At 40.8% G+C, this 25603-nt stretch overlaps 1 protein-coding gene across 17 annotated transcripts in view; it reads right to left on the bottom strand.

Annotated features, from left to right (window-relative positions):
- nrxn1a (neurexin 1a) overlaps positions 1 to 25603 on the bottom strand; it is a 177317-nt gene that overhangs the window by 113948 nt on the left and 37766 nt on the right. The window lies entirely within an intron of this gene.

Below are 25603 nucleotides of genomic sequence, written 5' to 3'. Positions count from 1 at the left end.
TGGCTGGATCTACCTTTACCTGTTTGAGCTGTCATATGTCGAGTCAGAACCCTGGCTCCTTCTCTGATGATAGGTGCGTGAAGTGCAGTGTAGTGGTAGTTTTGGAGGCCAGGGTTACGGAGTTAGAAGCGCGGATCCGCTGTTTAGAGGAGCTTAAGTCCAGTTATAGTTCGGTTTTAGCGCGAGGGCTACCGGACCGCGCTGCAGGGCGTAGCATTAGCATTAGCAGTAGCAGTAAGGCCGAGCTCAGCCCCTCAGCGTCTCCCGTGCAGCCGGGACTAGACCAGGAACAGAATAGGGACCATTTTGTGACAGTTCGGAGGGGACAAGGCGCTAAACGCCGAACCTCAGAGCGCCGTGAGCTTCACGTCTATAATAGGTTTTCTCCCCTCAGCGATCACACGCCCGCTGAACACACGAGAGAAACTCTTGTAATCGGGAGTTCTATTGTTAGAGACGTGAAGCTGCCAGCTGCTAGCGTTAGGTGTTACCCGGGGGCCAGAATGGGTGACATCGAAGGAAACCTTAGGATCTTAAAGCGGAGTAGGACCCGTTTCCGGCGAGTCGTGATTCACGCAGGCGGTAACGACGCCCGGCGGAGACAATCAGAGGTGCTCAAAGTTCAAGTAGCCGCGGTGTGTGACCTAGCGAAGTCGATGTCGGACACTGTAATATTTTCTGGTCCCCTGCCCAATCGGATCAATGCTGAATTGTACAGCCGTCTCTCAGCATTCAACAACTGGTTATCCAGATGGTGCCCTCAAAACAACATTGTCTTTATTGATAACTGGAGTGCGTTTTGGGGAAAGCCCGGGCTCATACGCAGGGATGGCATCCATCCGACTTCGGAGGGTACATCCCTATTAGTTCGGAATTTGACCGATAGTCTTAGTCGTGTTAAGTGACCATCTAGGGGTGAGCCCCAGGTGCAGAGCAGCAGTTCAAGACGCTCCTCTGTCGCTGAACTCTCGCCCGTTCTGTTACCTGTGAAGTGTTCAGATTCAGCCCATGTTAACTTTCAGACTGCCAGGAGCACAGGCCGAGGTGGTGGTGTGGCAGTGATCTCACACTCAAGCCTACTCATGAGCCCTAAAACTAACAATGCATTTCACCTCGTGTCCCTCGTACAAATAATGCCAAAAAGTCACATCTCAGAAAAAATATTTCAGGCGTCAGACCAAATAACTTAAGGAAAATAACAATCACAAATGACACAAATACACAAATGAATAAACACGTAAAATGTGGACTGCTAAACATTAGAGCAATTTCCTCCAAATCGCTCTTAGTTAATGAATTAATTAGTGACTATAACATAGATCTTCTAGCTCTAACTGAAACGTGGCTTCAACAAGACGACTACGTCAGACTAAATGAGTCCACCCCACCCACCCATGTTAACCCCACCCATGTTAACTTTCAGACTGCCAGGAGCACAGGCCGAGGTGGTGGTGTGGCAGTGATCTCACACTCAAGCCTACTCATGAGCCCTAAAATTAACAATGCATTTCACTCATTTGAAAGCCTTATGCTGTCAATCACATGTCCAAATATGAAAAACCAAAAAGGAGTTTTGTTCATAGTTATCTACCGACCTCCTGGTCCCTATTCAGAGTTTTTAACAGAGTTTTCTGACTTTATATCAAACTTAGTGTTAGCCTGGGATAAAATAGTTATAGTTGGAGACTTTAATATCCACGTGAACATGAGTGATGACGCTCTCAGTAATGCCTTCAGCGCCTTGTTAGACAGCATTGGTTTCACTCAGAATGTAAATAAAACGACTCACACTCACAAGAACACTCTGGATCTTGTCCTAACGTATGGAACAGAGATTAGTGACCTCAGTGTCCTCCCTCAAAACCCTATATTGTCAGATCATTTCCTAATTACCTTTCAGTTTATTCTTAAAGATCATCCAGTCCCACAAAATAAAGTTATAATGAAAAGGACAATATCTGAAAAATCTATCTCAAAATTCAAAGAAATAATAGAGCCAATATTCAGTGACATGTCATGTGATCCTGCTGAGAACAGTTTTAGTCCCAGTTTAAGTGATCAATGTGTCGACTTGACCATGAATTCTCTGAAGTCTGCTCTTGACGTTGTAGCGCCGTTAAAACAGAAGGTCATTAGGCCAAAGCGCGCCTCCCCCTGGTACAACCAAGAACTGCGTTCACATAAACAAAGAGTTAGAAAGTTAGAGGGATTATTTCATCGCTCTCACACAGAAGAATCCCTAAAAGCATGGAAAAGTTGCCTGCTGTCCTATAAGCAGGCTCTGCGTAAGGCCCAAACCAGATATTATTCAAATCTAATAGAAGTCAACAAAAGTAACACTAAATTCCTTTTCAGCACTGTAGCTAGGCTAACAAACTGTCACAGTGCAGTAGAGCCCTCAATCCCAGCTTCACTTAGCTCTGATGATTTCCTCCTATTTTTTAACAATAAAATAAAAACAATCAGAGATAAATTAGATGAAATTACCCCGGCTATTAGCCCTGAACTAGCCCAAGCTGTAAATCTAACGTCCCATATAAATCCACCTGTAAACCTAGAAAGGTTCACAGCTGCTGATCAAGCAGAGATAACTTCAGCCATTATGTCCTCTAAAAGCTCAACTTGTGTCCTAGACCCCATTCCAAGCAGACTCCTCAAAGACATTCTCCCCCTAATTATAGACCCTATTCTTAATATAATAAATACTTCACTCGAAAGTGGCTATGTTCCACAGTCCTTCAAACATGCAGTCATTAAACCTCTTCTGAAAAAGCCTAATCTAGATCCCGACCTATTGGTAAACTACAGACCTATTTCAAATCTTCCCTTCGTCTCTAAAATCCTTGAAAAAGTTGTAGTAAAACAGCTTTGTCGCCACCTGCAGGACAATAACTTATTTGAAGTTTTCCAGTCAGGGTTCAGAGCCCACCACAGCACTGAAACTGCACTAGTTAAAGTCACAAATGATTTGTTATTAGCCGCTGACGATGGACTGGTCTCAATCCTGGTTCTGTTGGACCTCAGCGCAGCGTTTGACACCATCGACCACAACATTCTACTGCAGAGGTTAGAATGTGATGTAGGTGTTGGAGGAACAGCCCTCAGCTGGTTTAAATCCTATCTATCTGATAGGTTCCAATTTGTTAATGTAAACAAGAGCTCCTCACCATGCTCTAAAGTAATTTACGGTGTGCCACAGGGTTCGGTACTCGGTCCAATTCTGTTTACTCTTTATATGCTGCCATTAGGCAACATTATCAGAAAGCATGACATTAACTTCCACTGCTATGCTGATGACACTCAGCTGTATTTATCAATGAAACCTGATCAGAGCGATCAAGTAGACAGACTTAGTGCTTGTGTGAAGGAGATAAAAACCTGGATGACAGTAAACTACCTGCTTCTTAACCCTGAAAAAACCGAGGTCATTGTGCTTGGCCCTAAGCATCTACGAGACGCTCTATCTGAGCAGATAGTCACACTGGACAATGTCAGTTCTACTGTAAGAAACCTTGGAGTCTTATTTGACCAGGAGCTCTCATTTAAAGCTCATATAAATCAAGCTTGTAAAACAGCCTATTTCCATTTGCGCAACATCGCCAAAATCAGAAGAATCCTGCCTAAAAGTGATGCTGAAAAACTTATCCATGCATTTGTAACGACTAGATTAGACTACTGTAACTCCCTGCTTGCAGCGTGTCCTAAAAGCTCCATAAAAAGCTTTCAACTGGTTCAAAATGCAGCAGCAAGATTACTAACAGGAACAAAAAGAAGAGAGCACATTACGCCAGTGCTGAAGTCTCTTCACTGGCTCCCCGTCGAGTCTAGAATCAAATTCAAAATTCTACTCTTGACCTACAAAGCCATAAATGACATGGCCCCATCCTACCTCAAAGATGCTATAGAACCATATCATCCAAACAGAGCTCTTCGCTCTCAGAATGCTGGCCTTCTGGTGGTGCCAAGAGTCTCTAAAAGTACTGTAGGAGGTAGAGCGTTTAGCTACCAAGCTCCTGTGTTATGGAATCAGCTCCCGACCCATGTTAAATATGCTGACACAGTCTCTTCATTTAAGTCCAGGCTTAAAACGTTCCTCTTCGAAATCGCTTATGGTCAGAGTAGTTAGGAACAGAAACATAAACCCACAGCTTTAGCTACGCTGCCCTAGGAGTAACTGTGCTGGGGGAAGTATGACAGCTTGAGCACTATCCTCTTCTTCTTCTGACTACTTATGCTATCAAACAATATTTATTTTTTGATTCCACTTGCAAACTGTTCACCGCCTTCTTTTCTTTCTCTCACTCCTGAGGACCTGTGGACCCAGATGCCCCTCCCCTGGTGAAGTGGTCCCTGCCCTGTGTGGACGGTCCCTCATCTGCCTGAAGAGTGGCTCCAGTTCGCCTCAGTCGGTCCCTCATCTGCCTGAAGAGTGGGTCCAGCTCGCCTCCGACGGTCCCTCGTCTGCCTGAAGAGTGGGTCCAGCTCGCCTCCGACGGTCCCTCTTCTGCCTGAAGAGTGGGTCCAGCTCGACTCAGACGGTCCCTCTTCTGCCTGAAGAGTGGGTCCAGCTCGACTCAGACGGTCCCTCATCTGCCTGAAGAGTGGGTCCAGTTCGCCTCAGTCGGTCCCTCTTCTGCCTGAAGAGTGGGTCCAGCTCCAGTCTCCTTGTGTCCGTCTGTCCGTCTGTGAGAGTCGGATCTCTCCTTCACTGGAACTCCTCCAGGTTTCTACGGTTTTTTCCCAAAGAGGTTTTTTTTTGTAGTTTTTCCTGGCCGAGAAGGAGAGTCTAAGGACAGAGGACCCTGGGACATCGTCCCTCGCCACCACAGACATTGTCTGACTTCATCGCCACCACAGACATTGTTGATTCATTTCTCCCTGTGGCCCTCAGAGGCAACTGTTGTTGTGATTTTGGGCCTTACAAAAATAAATTGATTTGATTTGATTTGATCTCCCTCACACACTTCCAGAGGAGCAAACACACACCTCCGCACATCTGCCCGTGAACGCCTCCATAGCGCTGCGCTGCGTCCACAAACATGGCCGACATTATCTGTCTCCTTCACACCCCTCCACCCCCACCCCCCCGAACGAGCCGGCGCGTCACCCCCTCCACCGCTCCACCGCTCTCACCTCCCGCCCGCTTCACTCCAGCACTGGGCTATTTCTGAGCCTCTGGCAGCACCACCATCTTGTAGTCGGAGGATAATGAGAGGAGCAGAGGGCCGTCTCACACAGTAGGTCAGCCTGAGCAGCACGCAGAGTGGCGGGGGGAAACGATCGTCGCCGCCGCGTAATGAAGAGTCTAATGTGTAACAGGTTATTACGGTAATAGAAATGAAAATCAGCCGCACTCGAGAGCGAATTCAACCAAGACAAACACTGAGCACTGAAGGCAGGAGGCGGCGGCGGCGGCGCAACTTGGCGTTCGCTTTTTAAAAAAATATTTTATTGGTTTATGAATCACGCAGTAAAATGGCTCCTGGCAATCTCCGCGGCGAGCATTTAATCCGTGAACCAGGAAGTGTGATGGGACCGCTCCTGCTACCGCGGGCTCATTCATAAACAACAACCTCTGCTCATCAGGGCCCGAGCGCCCAAACAAGCAGCGGCTCATGAAAAGCTAAGCAGACACGGAAGCATTGATTTAGTTTGCTGTTTACTAGAAATTGAATTATTTGTAAGTACATCTCAGGCAATTACTGATTATAGGTCTTAAAGCGTGGTCTTAATTGCTCTTTCGTTTGTGGGGTTCATGCATTTTAATAGATTTTATTTATACCTATTAATTACATTAGCGCAGCGTGGCGTTTATTGCACGGCCTCATTATAATTCAAATGAGTTGTGGCTTCTCGCTTAATACGACCATCTGTTGTCAATCAGTATCATGTCGCATAAGGTCGTGACTGAAAAACAAGTTGTTTCTTTTGTAATATTTTCTCAATAAAGTCTCAAAAAGTCTCTTCTGTTGTTGCTTTTAAGGGTCGGCTCAAAACCTTTTTATTTAGTCGAGCCTTTTAATCACAGTTGCTTTAGGGACTGAGTTTGACTATTGTTGTATGTTTTTTTGTGTTTTTGTGAAGCGCTTTGACCTCTGACTGTGAAAGGTGCAATGCAAATACAATGTACAGACTGAATACAAAAGATTAGATGTGGATGGCACTTTTAGCACTTTGTTCATACCTCTGCATGTTTTAACAATGAAAATACAGGAAGATGAAATGGCAAACTACTACTGGAAACTACTGTAGCAAAGATGTTTAAAGAGTGTTACTATTGTTATTATTATTTTATTTGAATTAAGAGTATAAGAGTTTTTCTACAAGAGTGTTATCTGCTTTTTATTATTTACTTCTGTACTTACTTTGTGTTGTAACGCTGGAATTTCCCCATCCTGGGACAAATGAAGCCTTATCTTATCTTTAGATTTAAAAAATATTTTACACCGATTTCCAAATACCACTCTTACTGACGAATAATATTATAGATTTTTCTGGTAATTGTCATAATCACTGATAATTATTGGATTGTCTGATTTCTCTGGCCTTTTAATGTATCCATGTATTTCTGCAAGACTTTCACCATTTGACCACCAGATGGAGTAAAGAGCTCCCGGTTGCCCTCAAACAGACTAATTTGCATAATGAAGAAAGTGAAGAAAGTCTTGTTTATTGATTGCAGAGCTCTAAACTGCGAGTTAAACATCAGTTGGTCGTGAGTGGCTTCTACCTGCGCGCGGCTCTCAAAATATGATGGTTCAGTCCACTCTCTGTGCGAGTTCTGGGGGTTTAATCATATTATCAAGGCTGTTTCAAAGTGTAGAACTGAACGTTGACATGTTTTCGGCGCAAAAAATGACGGCGGGGAGTTGGTGAGCAAAAGGGCAGTGGAAGACTGGCAAAGAGAAGGAGGGAAGGATGGAGGGATGGAGGGAGGATGAGAGAGAGCGAGGGTGCGAGGTCACAAAGCTCTGCAGTGGTGCGAGACGCAGACTGGCAGCTCCGAGCCACTGTGACGGGAGCGGCTCTGTGACTCGGTCGGTGGACGAGTGGATGAAGATCGCTCCACAAGCTTCGCTCTGATACAATTAAAGAGGCGGTCGTTGGCGTTAGCGCATCGTAACGGTTCAGAACGGTTTAAACTGATACGTTTTCTGCTACATCTTTGGTCTGTGCAAATAATACGCAAATCAGTGCGTTTGAATACACAAAAAAAGGTGAAAAGGGTTAGTCTAGAGCCCAGGATTGTCACTGAATATTCCAAAAAGAACCATAAATGTCATATTGAATTGGCTTGTTGGCTTGTTTTGTTTTGAGTGTTCACCGTAACCATAAAAATGTCAATCAATATCATCAAAACAGATTGAAACCAACAACAAAGCCGCCGTAAATATGTTTCTAGCACCAATCACGCCAAATATTCCTTTAGGTGCCACCAGTGTCCCTCGCAGTGTGTTAATTAACTTTGTGGCTGCAAGAGGGGGGGGGGGGGGGGGGGTAAGAAATGTGCAGAGAGAACTATATGAGATTGTGCTTTTTTATAGTGGGCTGGTGGGCGCGCCGGTCTCTGTAAATATTGGTGTATTGCTGTCAGAAAAGCTATTACCTACTGAGGGCCTCGGGCTAGACTTTACTGTGTGGAGTCGCAGCAATTCCATAGGACACGCACACAAATGCACAAGGAATGTAGATGAGGCGGCGTGCTGTGGGGGGAGGGGATGAGGGAGAAAGGGGAAATTCAAACGTCGAGTGTACATTCTTTAAGCAAAACGGTCAAAAACTGACTTCAAAAAGAGACACAAACGACTGGCGTGATCTCCCAAACTGGGGTATAAAGTGATGTTTCTGCCCTTTAATGGTGAATTTATGGCCCGTTCAACCTCAACAAAGGCATTTACAGACACGTTTTAGCTCATGATTGATGCATTGAGGAAATATTGTTGGGATAATGCAGAAAAATATACTGTGTACCATATTTTCCGGACTATAAGTCGCACCGGCAAAAAAATGCATAATAAAGAAGAAAGAAACCTATATAAGTCACACTGGAGTATGAAATGCGGTTGCAAGTGTGAAAATAACAAATACTATCACATATAAGTCACTCCGGAGTATAAGTATATAAGTATAAATATAAGTATAAGTCGCACCCTGGCCAAAACTATGAAAAAGGTGCGACTTACAATCCGGAAAATACGGTAAAAGATGCAATTTTTTGGTGAATTTCGGCCAACCCTAGATGGAAGGATTAGACAGAGAGAGAGAGAGATTGAGATGGAGGAGAGGAAGTGTGGGAGAGGGAAAAGACAGAAAGAAAGAAAGAAAGAAAGACAGAGGAAGAGAGAGACAGGCAAGAAAATGGAGTGATATGTAACAAAGAGAGAGCTAGAAGGACAATACATTTTTGATTTTTAACAGAGGGAATCAAGAGAAAGACAGAAAGAAAGAGGGAAAGAGAGGGGTGCAGAAAGAAAGGGAGGAGAGATGAAAAAATATGAGAAGTGAGAGAGGAGGGAGAAAGAGTAGAAAGAAGTGGGAGAGCGACATGGAGAGCGGGAGAGAGAGAGAGGCGCAAAGCGTTTTACAATGGGGAACACACGCAGCCGTCCCGGCCTGTGTTTGGGAATTTACAGAGATGCCGTTAGCTCGCGATGTAGCGCTCGGACTATTCTGTGGCTAATTTACGGACATGTCGTTAGCGGCGCATAAAACATCTTCTGTTGGAGCACTCCCGGTTTGGGGCCACACTGCGCCAAAGACACACGGGGACACTTCAAGATGGCCGACACATGCGCCACAAAATGCGCGTGGATTTAAGACGTGATGATTTATTGTTGTTGCATTTAAAAGACAGAAATACGTGCATTATTTCACTAATAGTATTGTCTTACCGGATATGAAAGTCATGTTATAGATTTGCTGGAAATATGCTACAGTTTAGCATCAAACTTATGAATATTAGGTGATTGATTTTCCCTAAAAGATGTGACTAAAATGAGTAAAACTGATGCTGTTTCTGAACCTTTTTCCCATTCCAAAGCTGAAGCCAATAAATATAAAATAAATAAAATAAATAAAATAAATAAAATAAATAAAATAAATAAAATAAATAAAATAAATAAAATAAATAAAATAAATAAAATAAAATAAATAAAATAAATAAAATAAATAAAATAAATAAAATGAAATAAAATGAAATAAAATAGAACAAATTAAATTAAAATTAAAATTAAATGTATAAAAGTCCTGTAACATGCTGTACATTTTAGGCTCACTTTTATACTTTTGGGTTTTGAGTACAAATTAAATCTTCCCAGAATGAAAAATTAAAATGCATCTTAACAAGTTTGGGCCTTTTTGAGCAGCAAATACTTAAATAGTAGTCCAATTAAGCACGTTGGATACTTTTCATGCCATGCCGAAGAAAATTCCCTGCAAAGCAATAACATCTCCACGGACACTTATTGTTTGCATTCGTCGACGACTGTTGGAAATGGCTGTTGTTTCTTTCTTTAATGGAGAATAATGGAATAAAACCAAGTCATTAGTTTAAACGAGTATCTTTTTAAACGGGTGATAAAATTACTCTTCATTTTCCTGACCGCTGAGGTCAAATAATTACCCAATTTCGCACTTTTTAATTAACCGGATTTCTTCATGTCGCCATCGCTATAATTTTCTTCACACTGATTTGGGTGGTTCAAAGTTAATTCTTACAATTAAAGGAGTCAGAAATGGTCAGGCTACAGTGTCCTCAAAGGGTCAAAAATACAACTATTGTATGAATGTCAAACAAAAATATTGGACAATCTTTCTGCCAATCGACATGATTTTCACGCCATATAATACAGTTTTTATGTATTATTGTTATGAGTAGTATCATTGTACAGAAGGTTTGTTGATGTCTAATTCTGAGCCTTCATTCTAAAAAAATTTAAAGTTTTAAGTCTAAAGAATTTTGGGAAATTTAAGGCCAATTTTTGGTCGGATCGAGTTTACTCAAGAGGGAAATAAGATATCTCAAATCCTCTCTGTTCTTTGTTTTGTACCTAATATGCCAACAAAATGAACCAAGGAATTTAAACCTGGCTCTGTCCATTATTCTGATTTAAATGTCCCAAATATGCGCCTTATTTTTACATGAAGAACTACAATTTACGTGAATAAACTAAAGAAGTTTCAAATTGGTATGTATTTGTAATTTGTATGTATTTGCATGAATGTATTTGTATGTATTTGTATGTATTTGTATGAATGTATTTGTATGTGTTTGTATGTATTTGAATGTATTTGTACGTATTTGTGTGTATGTATTTGTATGTATTTGTATTTGTATGTATTTGTATGTATTTGTGTGTATGTATTTGTATGTGTTTGTATGTATTTGTATTTGTATGTATTTGTATGTCTTTGTGTGTATGTATTTGTATGTATTTGTATTTGTATGTATTTGTATGTCTTTGTGTGTATGTATTTGTATGTATTTGTATTTGTATGTATTTGTATGTATTTGTGTGTATGTATTTGTATGTATTTGTATGTATCTGTATGTATTGTATGTATTTGTATGTATCTGTATGTATCTGTATGTATTTGTATGTATTTGTATTTGTATGTATCTGTATGTCTTTGTGTGTATGTATTTGTATGTATTTGTATTTGTATGTATTTGTATGTCTTTGTGTGTATGTATTTGTATGTATTTGTATTTGTATGTATTTGTATGTATTTGTGTGTATGTATTTGTATGTATTTGTATGTATCTGTATGTATTGTATGTATTTGTATGTATCTGTATGTATCTGTATGTATTTGTATGTATTTGTATTTGTATGTATCTGTATGTATCTGTATGTATTTGTATGTATTTTACTTAGCCATCTACAAATGCTACTGCTACGTCACGTCCATGTTGTTTTTCGTTTTTTTCTATGGCGTTTGAACCAATTTTTAACCCAATTTTCTGTATGAATTGCATAAAAGGCCTGGTCATAACTGCTGGCATGTGTCTGTGTGTATCTCTGCGCTGTATGAACAGGCATATGGCGCAGATGGGCAGGTCGGTTGGAGAGGATTCACTGTTGCCGGGATTAATGGGCCGACTCGGCATTAGCTCAGTGTAAACAGATTCTGACATACACGCCGCACGTCACACTTCATCCTGCAGGGAGCGCCGTCCATCACCGCCGCGCACAACCCGCCAACGGAGGAGACGGAGTACTTATCCCGATCTGTGCTTTTGTCCAATAAGTGGTAGTTTTAGTCTAGTCTTGAGTTATGACTAGAACCAAGAGTTTAGCCTCGTAGTTTAGACCCGGCTTGCTCTAAATTTCGGTTTGGTTTGCAGTTATTCCTGTTTATTACCAGATTTATTTTATGTTTAATCCTGTTTTAACACTGATGAGCAAAACAGTAAAAAATGACATCAAAAAGAGACATAAACGACTCCCAAACCTGGATATAAAGTGATGTTTCTGCCCTTTAATGGTAAATTCATGGTCCGTTCACATTTTATGCGACACTTGAACCTGAACGAAGGCATTTACAGACACGTTTTGGCTCATGATTGATGCATTGTGGAAATATTGTTGGGATAATGCACTTATTCCTGTTTAATACCAGGTTTATTTGATGTTAAGTCCTGGTTTCGACACTAATTTAATTTTGTCAAGTACAGTTTACGTCAGCTTTCCTCTTGGTTTGTTCCCGGTCTCGGTTTAAGTCCAGATCTATTCCGTATAAAACCAAGCTCAGAGCAGAAACACGCAGAAAAAAACGGTGAAGAAAGAGAAAAGTCTAACAAAAATTAACGATCGACGAATCTGAAGATTTTGTGTTGAACTTTGCGCTCAAAAAAACGCCAAAAGAGTTTTGGACTGAGTTTCATGACATTTGGTGCCCCATCCTATATGATCCACGTTTAGCGCACAGTATTACAACGGCTGAGCGCGATATTGACATGCAAAGCTCGATAAGTCGTGTGCGTCAAATCGCTCGGTAGAAAGGAAAAAAATAAGATAAACAAGCAAGATGTTAGAGCTGCTGGATGGAACGGGCGGATTGACAGTGATTGGCAGTGGACCGCGAAGCCTATCATTAACGAAGCGGGCTAATGAATATACAGCGGTCTGCGGAGAGCGGGAGCGAGGGGGAGTAACTGATGTGCGCTGGCTACCGCTGGGATCAGCTGCTAATCAAAGAAACCTCCTTTCACTCTTTCAGATCACGGCTGAATCCGGGTTTGATTCTGGTTTAGTCCTGTCTATCACTTGTGTACATACTGAGACCAAGCATATCTTTATTCTATTAGTACATTCTTTATTTATGCCTGTCTTATTTGATTTGATACTTTGCTTTTATTCTTATTCTTGCTATTAATTGTTGTATGTTGCACCTTAACACAGTTTCATCCACAATGGCAATAAACCTTTTTTCTGATTCTAATGGTTAAATAGTTTTCTGGTTTTTATATACCGTATTTTCCAGACTATGAATTGAACCTTTTTCATAGTTTTGGCCGGGGTGCAACTTATACTTATATTTATACTCATATACTTATACTCCAGAGCGACTTATATGTGATATTATTTGTTATTTTCACACTTGCAACCTCATTTCATACTCCAGTGCGACTTATATATGTTTTTTTCTTCTCTATTATGCATTTTTTGGCTGGTGCGACTTATACTCCAGTGCGACTTATAGTCCGGAAAAGTCTCTGTTAAGTTCTGGTTGTGACCAAACAAAGTTCTGTTTTCGTGACCAGGTCTGGTATTAATTTCTAGTTCTAATTTCTTGTTAAAGCTCTAGTTTAGTAGATTTTCCTTTCTGCATTGGTCGATATCAAGGCAAAAAACCCCAGTGTGTCATGGCCAGTTCGTCCTCCGTGCATCAGATTTGTCATTTTGACCAAAATAATGAGTAAAAATAGAAATAGAAGAGCAATTTCTGTTTAAAAAAAAGCTTTATTCTGTTTGTCATTTCACCTTTATTTATCCAGGTACTAGGTCGATTGAGAACCAAATCTGGATTAAAACGGTTAATGTGGATGTCACTCAGATTATTTTATATTATTATTTTTACAAAAGTGGAAAGTTTACTTCAATTAAAGGTGGATTTGCGGGCCTTTGTTTGTGTAATCCTGGTTTAGTCCTGGTTTTCCACTTGGATTATTCTAGTCCAGGTATATTCCTTCATTTAAACCTGTTCTAGCCATTTTAATCCTAAAGTCCTGGTTCGGTCCTATAACCTGGTCCTGGTTTAGGTCCTAGTCTGACACATCAAACACCTCACCCTTTGTCCTCCGCTCACATCAATAAGTCGTTCCCATTGCCATCTTTTAATAGATTCCAAATACGGAGGTAAAACCCGCATCACCGACGCTGTGTCTGTGTGTGTCCATGGATGTGTGAGTGTGACAGGAGAGAGGGAGTGAGAGGGGGAACGGAGGAGAGAGAGAGAGAGGAGTGAAAGAGTGATTGAGTGAACAGTACATTATCATGGACTGCTGTACTGAATCAAAATGGCGGATTGAGGCAGCCAGGGAGCACATCGGGGGAGCCTGCATTATACAGCGCCTGATGGAGAGGGAGAGAGAGGGTGAAGGAAAGAGAGAGAGAGAGAGAGAGAGAGAGAGAGAGAGAGAGAGAAAGAGAGAGGAAAGGAAATAAGATGGAGGTGAGGAGAGGAGACAAGGAGAGGATGGAGGGACTCGATGGGAAATTAAAATGGAAAAGAGCGATGAGGGAAGTGACAGTTGACAGATATAGCAATACTGTAGCTCACAAAAAGACCAGTGTTTACCAGGCCACCAGGGGGCGCAATGCTAGCCCCCAGCCCGGAGAAACGATGACAGACAGGAAAGATAATATCTTTCCTGTCTGTCATCGCAGAAATAATCCAAAAGCGTGGAGCTGTAACAACCTCTGTTAAGCTCCAAAGCGATAGCAGAAGGATCCATTTTTCAACTGATGTTACACAGCGCGTGTTGCTCCCTGTGTTGCTGCTTATCAAGTAGCCATGCGGCTGGCGGCTCAGCCCATTGGCTGACTACAATAGCGCAGCTGTTCATATGGAAATGCGGTCACACCCACTCTGCACGTCCAGAGAGCGCCCGAAAACACCACATTTTAAACGGCTTTATTTATGCTTTTAATGCTGCAAATACTGTTATCTGATACATCGAATGGCTGGTCCATATCTTCAACTAGCACATTCTGCAAAAAAACGAAAATCACAAATTTGGGGGAAAAAAAGTAAAATGCTGTTTTTCTCAGTTTCACCGAGGCCGACAATTCCGGTGGCGAGTCACATATGTGGCGCAAACGATTGACACACGAAACGTCGATTTGTTCCAGTTTGAAGGACACATATTATGACTTTCAGGAGGTCAAAAGTATTGTGTACTTTGAGTAGGTCAGAGTGAAGCTGTCCGACTCATAAACCTGAAATATCACGAGTATAAACCTGAAATATCACGAGTATAAACCTGAAATATCACGAGTATAAACATGAAATATCACCAGTATAAACCTGAAATATCACCAGTATAAGCCTGAAATATCACCAGTATAAACCTGAAATATCACCAGTATAAACCTGAAATACCACGAGTATAAACCTGAAATATCACCAGTATAAACCTGAAATATCACCAGTATAAACCTGAAATACCACGAGTATAAACCTGAAATATCACCAGTATAAACCTGAAATATCACCAGTATAAACCTGAAATATCACCAGTATAAGCCTGAAATATCACCAGTATAAACCTGAAATATCACCAGTATAAACCTGAAATATCACCAGTATAAACCTGAAATATCACGAGTATAAACCTGAAATACCACGAGTATAAACCTGAAATATCACCAGTATAAACCTGAAATATCACCAGTATAAACCTGAAATATCACCAGTATAAGCCTGAAATATCACCAGTATAAACCTGAAATACCACGAGTATAAACCTGAAATATCACCAGTATAAACCTGAAATATCACCAGTATAAATCTGAAATATCACCAGTATAAGCCTGAAATATCACCAGTATAAACCTGAAATATCACGAGTATAAACATGAAATATCACGAGTATAAAATACCACCAGTATAAACCTGAAATATCACGAGTATAAACCTGAAATACCACCAGTATAAACCTGAAATATCACCAGTATAAACCTGAAATACCACCAGTATAAACCTGAAATATCACCAGTATAAACCTGAAATATCACCAGTATAAACCTGAAATATCACCAGTATAAACCTGAAATATCACAAATATAAACCTGAAATATCACCAGTATAAACCTGAAATATCACCAGTATAAACCTGAAATACCACCAGTATAAACCTGAAATACCACCAGTATAAACCTGAAATACCACCAGTATAAACCTGAAATACCACCAGTATAAACCTGAAATACCACCAGTATAAACCTGAAATACCACCAGTATAAACCTGAAATATCACCAGTATAAACCTGAAATATCACCAGTATAAACCTGAAATATCACCAGTATAAACCTGAAATATCACCAGTATAAACCTGAAATACCACCAGTATAAACCTGAAATATCACCAGTATAAACCTGAAATATCACCAGTATAAACTTGAAATATCACCAGTATAAACTTGAAATACCACAAGTTTGGTTTGTGTTGTCATTGTCCTTTAAACATGCTTTTTTAGAACCTCTGCTTTGGCGTCGCGTGTTATAACGAGTCGTCCGGTGAGTAACTCTGCGACTTTGTTTTAGATGAGAGATTTGGCTGCGATTCTATCCCCGGTGGTGAGTTACCGCTCTCCTCCGAGTTTATTACTGTCATAATACCTTCATAAACTGGCTGTGCTTGTGTTGTGCTGATGCTGTGAAGGGGAGTGACTTAGCACGGGGAGAGAATCCTGAGCAGCAAAACCCCAACCCAACATTTCAATACGTCCTTTTCTACATTTTCAAGCCAACAAAAGGTAACTTGGCGTGCTATATATGTTAATACCTCCTCTTTAAGATTGTAAAACCACCACCACAGTCCTGCACCTACAAAGCCTCGTCTGTGTACACATATATATATACGTATGTCCCCCAGGAAAATGTTTAGAAAACCCATTTTGCTGTATTTTTCACATTACCTTATTCATTAAGTTCTGACCTTTTCACACAAAAAAGGCCATTTATAAAGAGGGAATACTGCAGAGGCTTTTATTTTGGTAATGAGAAGTGGTTGTTAGTGGAAATGTGACGGCTTCAAACACTGCGGGTTCAGTCTGGAGAACCTGACGGACGCGACTGCGACGGGGAGTGAGATTTAAGACGCGGTGGCGATCGTCAACAAGTGACTGTGAAGTTGTAGCTGATAATGGAGGTCACTTTGTTTTATCCCACCAAGATTTAAGCAAAGGGAGGGACAGACAGACCAGAGAGACCACCCTCCATCCCCTCAAATCACACCGTGGACATGAGCATGCAGGTCCAGTAAAGGTGGAATGAGTTTAGTGATGATTTATGGACTTAAAAACAGACCTCGGGATCTTTTTCCTTTGACAGAAGTGTTTTTTTGAGGTGCAAAGGGAGAGGACTTATACATGCGTTCGCACATCCGGGAACTTGTGCAGTGGCAACCGAGTCGGCCATTTTGAAAGGGGCACAACATTACGTCTACTACATACGATATCCAGGAAGTATGAGGCCAAAACAGCAAAAACCTGCTTAATCTGTGAGGACATTGCTCTGTTGACTGACAAAGAAATGAGAGCTTTGTCGTGTGCCTTAGTTTTGCCGTTATCCTCTAAAGAATCAGAGTATTCGTAGCTCATTATGTCGTAGAAAAGGATGCAGTCGTGTTGGTTTTTGTATACCGCGTGCCCCTCTTGAACGCATGTATAATATATATAGCATGGTTAGTCTGGCATAATATCTGTCCTTTAAGTTGTGATCATTAATGTAATTTTCACAATAAAGCGGACGATTATTTGCTGTGAATGAATGAGAGAAGATAATTTGATGTTTAAATGTTGTTCATTTAGTACATTCACATTTAAGCTTCACTTAACAAACACGGTCTTGTCTTGTCCGTAAAGAGACCTTTTTGTATTTTATTCACAAAGTTTTGTATCTTCTGAACAGGGTAAAAGTCCTTTAAATCACAAAGGCAAGTTTAACAATAAAGGTGTAATTTGGTTAGTGTAATCGACACTTACTTTAGTGGCGGGTGGTTCTATTCTTATTACCAGCACCTCCAAAAAAGATTAGTAGTAGTAATTTTCCTGTCAATTTTTGTAAAAATAAGCTGCAATTTTGTGCTGAGAAATTACAGTCCTCGACAGCAATCACGAGTCAAATAATACGTCATCAGGCGCTGGTACAGCTGGCAGCCCGGTGTAAACGCTCTTTACTGTACGATAGGGACACGCGCTGGAATAGTTTTTTAATTCAACTGTTTTTGACTTTTTTCGGCTGGATTTGAGCATTTTTCGTTGCGTTCGTTGTGTTGTTGTGACGTGAGCTAGCTCCGAGCGAGCCCACCAGCCCCCCCCCGCGCCCTCCGGCCGCGCTAAAGTACGGCGTGTCGTCGGTACACGTTTATATACACGTTTATATGAAAGAGGAACTTCACGAACGATCGGGACACGCACTGGAATCGCTTTAAATTAACTTGTTTTGACTTTATTCGGCTGGATTGAGTGTTTTCGTCGTGTCGTTGCGATGTGTCTTGGCTCTGAGTCCCCCGGCTCCGGCCCCGCCCCCCGGCTCCGGCCCCGCCCCCCGGCTCCGGCCCCGCCCCCCGGCTCCGGCCACGCCCCCCGGCCGGCGCCGTACCGCGTTTCCACAAAGGAGGAACTCATGAAACTGCGGAGAACAGTCGTCTTACCCGGAGATCGTCACGTTATCCCGGCGCAATACTGACCTAACCTAATACTGATGTGCAATTCTGTCGTATGTGCAATTACTGTGAAATTCATGTGCAATCTATGTGCTGTCGTGACACATATTCATGTGCAATTACTGTTGGGATCACATGCAATGGTATTTATTTATTTATTTATTTGTCTATGGGAGTTTTTATTTATTTATAGGAGATCTTCTACTGAAAGTGTTTTTCAGACTTCCTATAAGTGATCTGTTCTTCTGTATCTACCTCTGTATCTACCTGCGTTGCACCAATGAAATTTCCCCATGTGGGACAATAAAGGAATATCTTATCTTATCTTATCTTAATACAATAATATGCACAATATTTGAAATGATTGCGATATGAGTTTGACTTCATTTTAATTTTTGACACAACCATTTCAGTTATAATAAAACAAATTTGTCGGTGCCTTGATGTGTTAATTCATCTTTGTCAAAAAACAAGACAAAATCAAGGCCAATTTATAATGAATATGGAAAAATCATGAATAAAATCATCCTTTTTAGAATATTTGTACTTTCAAAATGTCTGTCAATTGGAGGACATTAGTGTTAGTGACATAAATGTTTTGCTCATTAATTAGATTTTATTTAATTTGAAAATATTGTATAGACCTGATTATATGTTATTTCTAAAGTTTAGTCATATTTGATTAAAAGCCGCTCAAAACACTGTTATGAATGAAAATCATGAAAAAAATCATCCCTTTTTTGAACATTTTTACTTTTAAAATGTCTGTCAAATGGAGAACATCGTTGTCATTACAATATATTTAGTTTAAATATCGATTATTGCGTTAGCCGATATAACAATATGAATATTATGTGCAATCCCAATTAAAATCACACTTTTGCGTCAATATTTTTGCACCAGACTAAAATAAAACTGGTTAAAAGTCTTCAATCAAACTCAACGTCCAACACGCCACACAACACAACATTCACCCATCATCATCATCGGGAATAACGGGCGATCAACGCGCCAACGAAACTACAAACCTTTCGCTCATCTTTCCGCCTAAACTTCACTCCAATTTAAAACCAACCCGAAACGATGAATTATATTAATTTGCATTCCCGTTACAGCCAATTCCGAAGCTTCGCAGATGAACGAGAGAAGAAGTAGAAAAAATAAATAAAAAATGCTTGTGTATCTAAATCCCGCCATGGCAAGCCTCAATCATGGCCGCCCTGTCATTCTGCGGATAGCGCGCCTCTGCAATTCCTCCCGCGCCGGCGTTTTTCCGCTAGCCGTGCACTTTCGCTATCTCCACCGCGCGCTTAAAGGCACCCTCGCTTAATAAACGGCAGGTGGATTAACCGGGCAAGACCCCTCGCTGTGTAGAAAGCTGGAGGCTATGTAAATATATGTTAAAAAGCGCTATATGCTGCGGCAAAGTGTGTTAAAAAAAAAAAAACATCCACGAGTTCGCCGAACGCCGCGGATGCCAGTTGTGTTCGCGACGTTTTCCAAAGCGATGGCGTCTGTCACATCTCAACCGAGGGAGCGATACCGTTGGAGGAGGATATTACTGTCTGGCGCGGGTGATAGATGGCTTGTCTGTGTCAGTGGAGGTGGGCGGGCGGGCGGGCGGGCGGAGGGTGGCCATTTTCTTTTTTTTCCCCCCTTTTGTCAAATTGAAAGCATCACTTCACCCAAAATGAAATATCGTGTTTGAAAAATCTGACAGCGCCGTCTGACAAAGCGGTGAGCGGAAAAGGGAAATTTGAACCCGGCGAGGAAGAAGGGGGAGAGAGAAAGAGAGAAAGAGAAAGAGCGATAGAGAGATAGAGTCGATCAGCTCTGGAAAATACGCACTAAGGTACAAGTACAATGTCGCTATAGGTGGAGCGGGCGGACTGTAAATATATAGATAACGTGGAACGGTGGGTCTATATATTAGGGTGACTTTGAGAAGCCTTTTTGCCGACAATGTTAGAGGAAAATAGTTCCTTTTGCAATTTATATATGATTGTTCTATTCTTTTATTTGGTCCGTGTTGGAAAAGACATAAGGAAAGAGCCATAACCGAGTACATTTTGTGAAATTCTATAAGTATAAGTAGCAGCAGGAGTTATCTGAATGATAGTAGAAGTAAACTCCATAACTCTCTGGAACACGTCGTGATGTGGGGCAAATACCGTATTTTCAGGACTATACATCGCACCAGCCAAATAATACATAATAGAGAAGAAAAAAACATATATAAGTGGCACTGGAGTATAAGTCGCATTTTTTGATGAATAGGTGTACGTATGCTAACGCTAACACCTTCAGCTACATGAGGCACAGACAGAACTGTGGTAAGTGTCTGGTATGTTAGCGTAACATGTTAACAGTTATTCAGATAACTATAGCATAAAGAAGATGCTAACAAGTTTAGCAAAGCATCAGTTTTACCCCAAATCACTAAATCCACTGAATTCTTCTTCCTCTGTGTCACTTCTAAACAACTCCACAAACTCCAGAGGTAGAGGAAGTGCAGATTCTTCTTCTGCATCGCTTAGAGTCTAGAGCGTCCTTTTGTGGTTGTCAGTGTGAAAATAACGAATAATATCACATATAAGTTGCTCTGGAGTATACGGTAAGTCACACCCCGGCCAAAACTATGAAAAAAGGTGCGACTCATAGTCCGGAAAATTTAGTAAAGGTTCTCTTATCTTAACACGCTCCAACATGAAATAAAGTGATGTTTTTGAACAATTCTGGCTCAATCTAATGTCTGATACTTAATCCACAACCACAGAAGCACATTTCTATTTCAACTGCCAACATGTCTTTTAACTAATGTTATTGGGATACTCCCCCCCCCCTAAAAAAAAATAAAAAATCAGTATCTCCCACAAAGTAAAAATACTCTTAATTACAAATCTCTGATAATGCTCCGTTATTTGCAAGTTCCTGGCTTCCACAGAGGCAGATGTGTTAGCCACTCTGCCTCCCCTGCGACAATGACATGCTTTAAAACAAAATGGTGGCCACAAACTCAAGATCTATCAGTCCATACGGTCATCATCGGTGCGCGTCATCCTTTCCGGGCGCCATATTGAGCCGCGCCGGATCACAATAGTTTTGGTCGTATCATTAGCCGAATCATAATTAAATCTACATCACAATAACACAATTTCCGACACAATTGGTACACGGCTAAACTGCGCGCGGAGTGGCTAATGACTCTAATTCCATTTCAATGGGAAACAAAAGCCAGCGCTGGTTCTGCTATTGTGCGCAGCCTTATTTCATCTCCCTCCCTTTGTGTCTGTGTTATCGGCCGCTCATCGAGGGCGGGAGCTGCTACTACAGTTTTTACAACTACTCATTACTACTACTACGTATTTCTTCAGCTGTAACTCAAATCATAAATACAACAATTGTGTTAAACTACTATTCTGATTCTGATTCAGATTCTGGTTGTATTCTGGTTACTAATATTTACAACATTATTTCAAATACTACTACTACTTGTATCAACTACTACTACTTGTAACAACTAATACTACTACTACTACTACTACTACTACTACTTGATTCAACTACTACTACTACTTGATTCAACTACTACTACTACTTGATTCAACTTCTACTACTACTTGTATCAACTAATACTTCTACTACTATTGCTACTTGTATCAACTAATACTACTACTACTACTACTACTTGATTCAACTACTACTACTACTTGTATCAACTAATACTTCTACTACTATTGCTACTTGTATCAACTAATACCACTACTACTACTACTACTACTTAATTCAACTATTACTATTTGTATCAACTACTACTGCTTCTATCAATTAATACTACTTGTATCTACTACTACTAATACTACTACTTGATTCAACTACTACTATTATCTGTATCAACTACTACTACTTGTAACTACTACTACTACTACTACTTGTATGTAACTACTACTACTACTACTTGTATGATATACTACTACTACTACTACTACTACTACTACTACTACTACTACTACTACTACTACTACTACTACTACTACTACTACTACTACTACTAGTACGAGTGCATTTACGCTTTGTTTAGTTCTGCTTGATCCCGGTTCGACCTGATGTAGACTTTGGGCTGGTTGATGAGGGCAACGATTAAAATCACTATATTTTTGGCTTATTAATTTGATTTGATTTAATTTGAAAATATGAGTCCTATAATTTCAATATTACCCAGTACAGAGAGTATAGACCTGATTGTTATTTCTAAAGTGTAGTAACATTTGATTAAAAGCCACTGGAGATGAGTTACTTCTTAAATCAAAACGCTGTTAGCTGTGACAATAGTGCTGTCACAGATGCCCTGGGGCAGAGTGACTAACATGGCTGCCGCTCTCTGCCTGTCTCACCACCACAAATATCGATTTAGACGCACTTTGACAACAACGATTCACCTTGAGCCTTGTTTTATACATTTAATTAAGAGGTATTTTAGATCGTTACGAGCTGCAGCCATAACGACCGTCACATAATATGGCCCCGATGGACAATGAATTTTAACCCCTTATGGACAATAAAGTTCACTGTTACTCTTAATTTAATAACAGGATTTTTTCTGTTAAATCACTGAATTATTTCTACATCTCTGTCAATAAAATGGAATTGTTACTTATATACTTTTTATTGCACAAGTTATGTACATTTGATGTGTTTGGTAATATTTGGGAGGAACAAACCTTGACTTCCAAATGGACCAGTACGTCTACAAAAGAAAAAGTGACGGTGTATACATCATTAACCTGAAGAAGACCTGGGAGAAGCTTCTGCTTGCCGCCAGAGCCATTGTTGTCAATATTGTGTAATAACACCTATGCAGTATTGGTGGGTAAAATCTACTACTACTACTTCTAATAATACTGTTACTTTTTCTTAATACACGTGAAGCATAGTTTAAGCCCCTCGCTCTCTTTCCCGAGTCCTTTTTTTTTTCTCTCTCTTATCTTCCGCCCATCTTTCGTTCTCGCTGTAGTTGAATTTGGCCCGGTCTGCGGCGCCCAGGGAGACGGGCCTGTTTCCATGACGATGTCTGCAGGCGCGAACAATGTATTTGTCTTAAGCTGGATAAGATCAGAGTCAGTTTCATCCCTTTCAGACACACATACGCACGCACAACAACACAACCTCAAGGGCGATTACAGTACATGCATTTCAATACGGCTTTGCAGCGAAAACAGAATTACTCAAGATGGGGAAAAACGGGAAAAACAAGTGTGATTCAGCTAATGCTCGGAAACTACAATCGGCACGGGTGAGACTGTTGACGAGACGAGATTTTGGATAAAAGAGCTAAAGAGATAAAGGTTCGGTTCAGTTCTTTTGACATATTTTTAAGCATAGTGGGAACAAAAGGGTAAAAAGGTTGTTTTTGAGCAATACCAGTGATTTTTTATTTTTGTTTTTTGATTGGGGCGCGTAAGGTGGACCAGGAGAGGTATTAACATCTCGAGGCTTTGCTAGAAGAGATTATAGAATGACTTGGAATGAATCAATGGCGAACACAATTGTAGGTGCACAATGTTTAGAGAAAATAAAAATAATGAAACTTATAAAAATAAAATTATGAACTTAGTTGGTTAGTTGATATGGGAAAGAATGTGTCCATCCCGGAGACGCCTGTCATGCTGGCAATGTCAAATAAATATGGGAAAGAGTGTCTGGAATGCTATGTATGTGGTCTGTCATTTCTTTGTGATTTTAATGCATTTTTCCCGTTGTGTGAAGCACTTTGAATTGCCTTGTGCATGAAATGTGCGACACAAATAAACTTGCCTTGCCTTAGTTTTACTTTTCATTGCCATCTGTCGACAACCCGGGTAAGTGTATTTCTTTTACCTTTATTTAACCAGGAAAAGTGAACGTTTTTGTGCGTTCACCGACTCTTGAGAATCCATCTTGTTAGGCTCCTGCACCAGTGGTTTAACGGACCAATCACATGGCATTTAGGGTCCCACAGGCAGGACTAGAACCAATCGCAGAGCAGCACTGTGGTTTGGGCGGAAGTCAAAACACGTCAAACCAGAACAAACATGGCCGACGGTCGTACTAAAAGCAATATACACAGAGGGTGCAGAAAGTAAATGTTCCTGATTATCTCAATACGACCTCTTATAATGTTTAAGTGTAAAGAGTACGTGCTTAATCAGAAGTAAAGCTAACTCTGGGCATCGACCATGTTAGCAATCAGCCTAGTAGCTAACGTTAGCATTAGTGCCCCATGTTATACATAGGACACGTACATACACAAGCTTCGTAGCCCGATTGTCTCATATGTGTTCCAAATACAATACCAAGTAAAAAGTATTGCAAAATCAATCCGATCATTAAATAACCACATTTTTTGTTGTTGAACGTTGATGTAGTTCATCACAAATTCTCAAAAAACACCAAAAGGTTGCCAATTAAATATCCACTCCTTCTACCACATAATGCCTTTGTGTTCACGGGCAAGACACTTAACCTGCCTTACCACCATTGTCTATGTACAGTGGGCCCCATGGAGGTAGAACAGTGTGTAGAAACAGTAGTTGTGATCATTTACTACAGCTACAGCTTTATTACTCTATTATTACTACTCCCGCTATTACTCCTATTAGCAAAGTGCAGTTGAAAAAGCCATGCAAACCACTAGAGCCCCCTTTTTGGCTGACAACCAAAGCGTCGCCATCACCGCCACTTGTTAACAATACGGGTTTCTCCATAAAGGTATCGTAATGGGATTTTAATGAACAACACGGTTATTTCTGTCACCACAGTGAGACCGCAGCCGCGGAATGAAATTAGTTTTTGTGTACCTGCTCATGCGTTTGGGCTTGTTTTGGCGTCAAACGGAGAAATGAACTTCAAAGGCCAGATGGGGCAGTGGAGTGAATCGCCAATTGGGTCTCCGCACCCCCGAGCACCCAAGCGCACCCAGGCGCAGACACACCTACCGTCCCAGAGAAACGCGAGCTCCAAAATGGTGCAAAAAACAACTAAAACATAAGGAACTAGCTTGAATTTGTTGAGAATTTATGCAGTATTTTACTATTGCTGCTGCTACTACTACACTACTACAAGGAATTATAACGTCCTCCATTTGTATCGCACTATAAAAGCATCATAGCGTCATTTATAGAATTTGCGTCAACCTGACCATAGTTTTGTCATTTTTTTTTATTGGCCACAGGGTACATATTTTAGAAAATAGAAAGAAAAATGTATGTTTGGCTCATGTTTAGTGTAAAAAATTATATAAAAAGTCGCCACAGAAAAAAGGGGGCTCTTGTTCTATTTGGTAGGACTGTCTTTGCCTTTGATTACAGCACACATTCGCTGATGCATGGTTTCAATAACATTCTGCTATATTAAACGGTTAATTTCCACCCAGTGTGTCATTATTCCTCACACAGATCATGTATTGATGATGGAGAGAGTGACCACTGCACAAAACCTTCTCCAGCTCCTCCCAAACACTCAGATCTGTAGTACTTTAGTCTCTGCTTCTCCTTTCGATGTTTTCTCTGCTCGACGCCAGTGATTTGACTCTTCTCAAACACACTGGAATATCAGCCATGACCACGGGATTTGTCTTTCCACACGGTCGTTTCAGAAATAAGTTTTAAATACCGTGTTGCAGCTGAAAGATCATCACCTGCAGGAGTTCTCCAGTAGGAGGAGAGGAC

Source organism: Eucyclogobius newberryi, unplaced genomic scaffold (genome assembly GCF_026437365.1).
Source record: "Eucyclogobius newberryi isolate DKJ021-1_F unplaced genomic scaffold, fEucNew1.0.hap1 SCAF_20, whole genome shotgun sequence".
Taxonomy (NCBI): Eukaryota; Metazoa; Chordata; class Actinopteri; order Gobiiformes; family Gobiidae; genus Eucyclogobius; species Eucyclogobius newberryi.
This window is presented reverse-complemented; position numbering and strand designations above follow the sequence as displayed.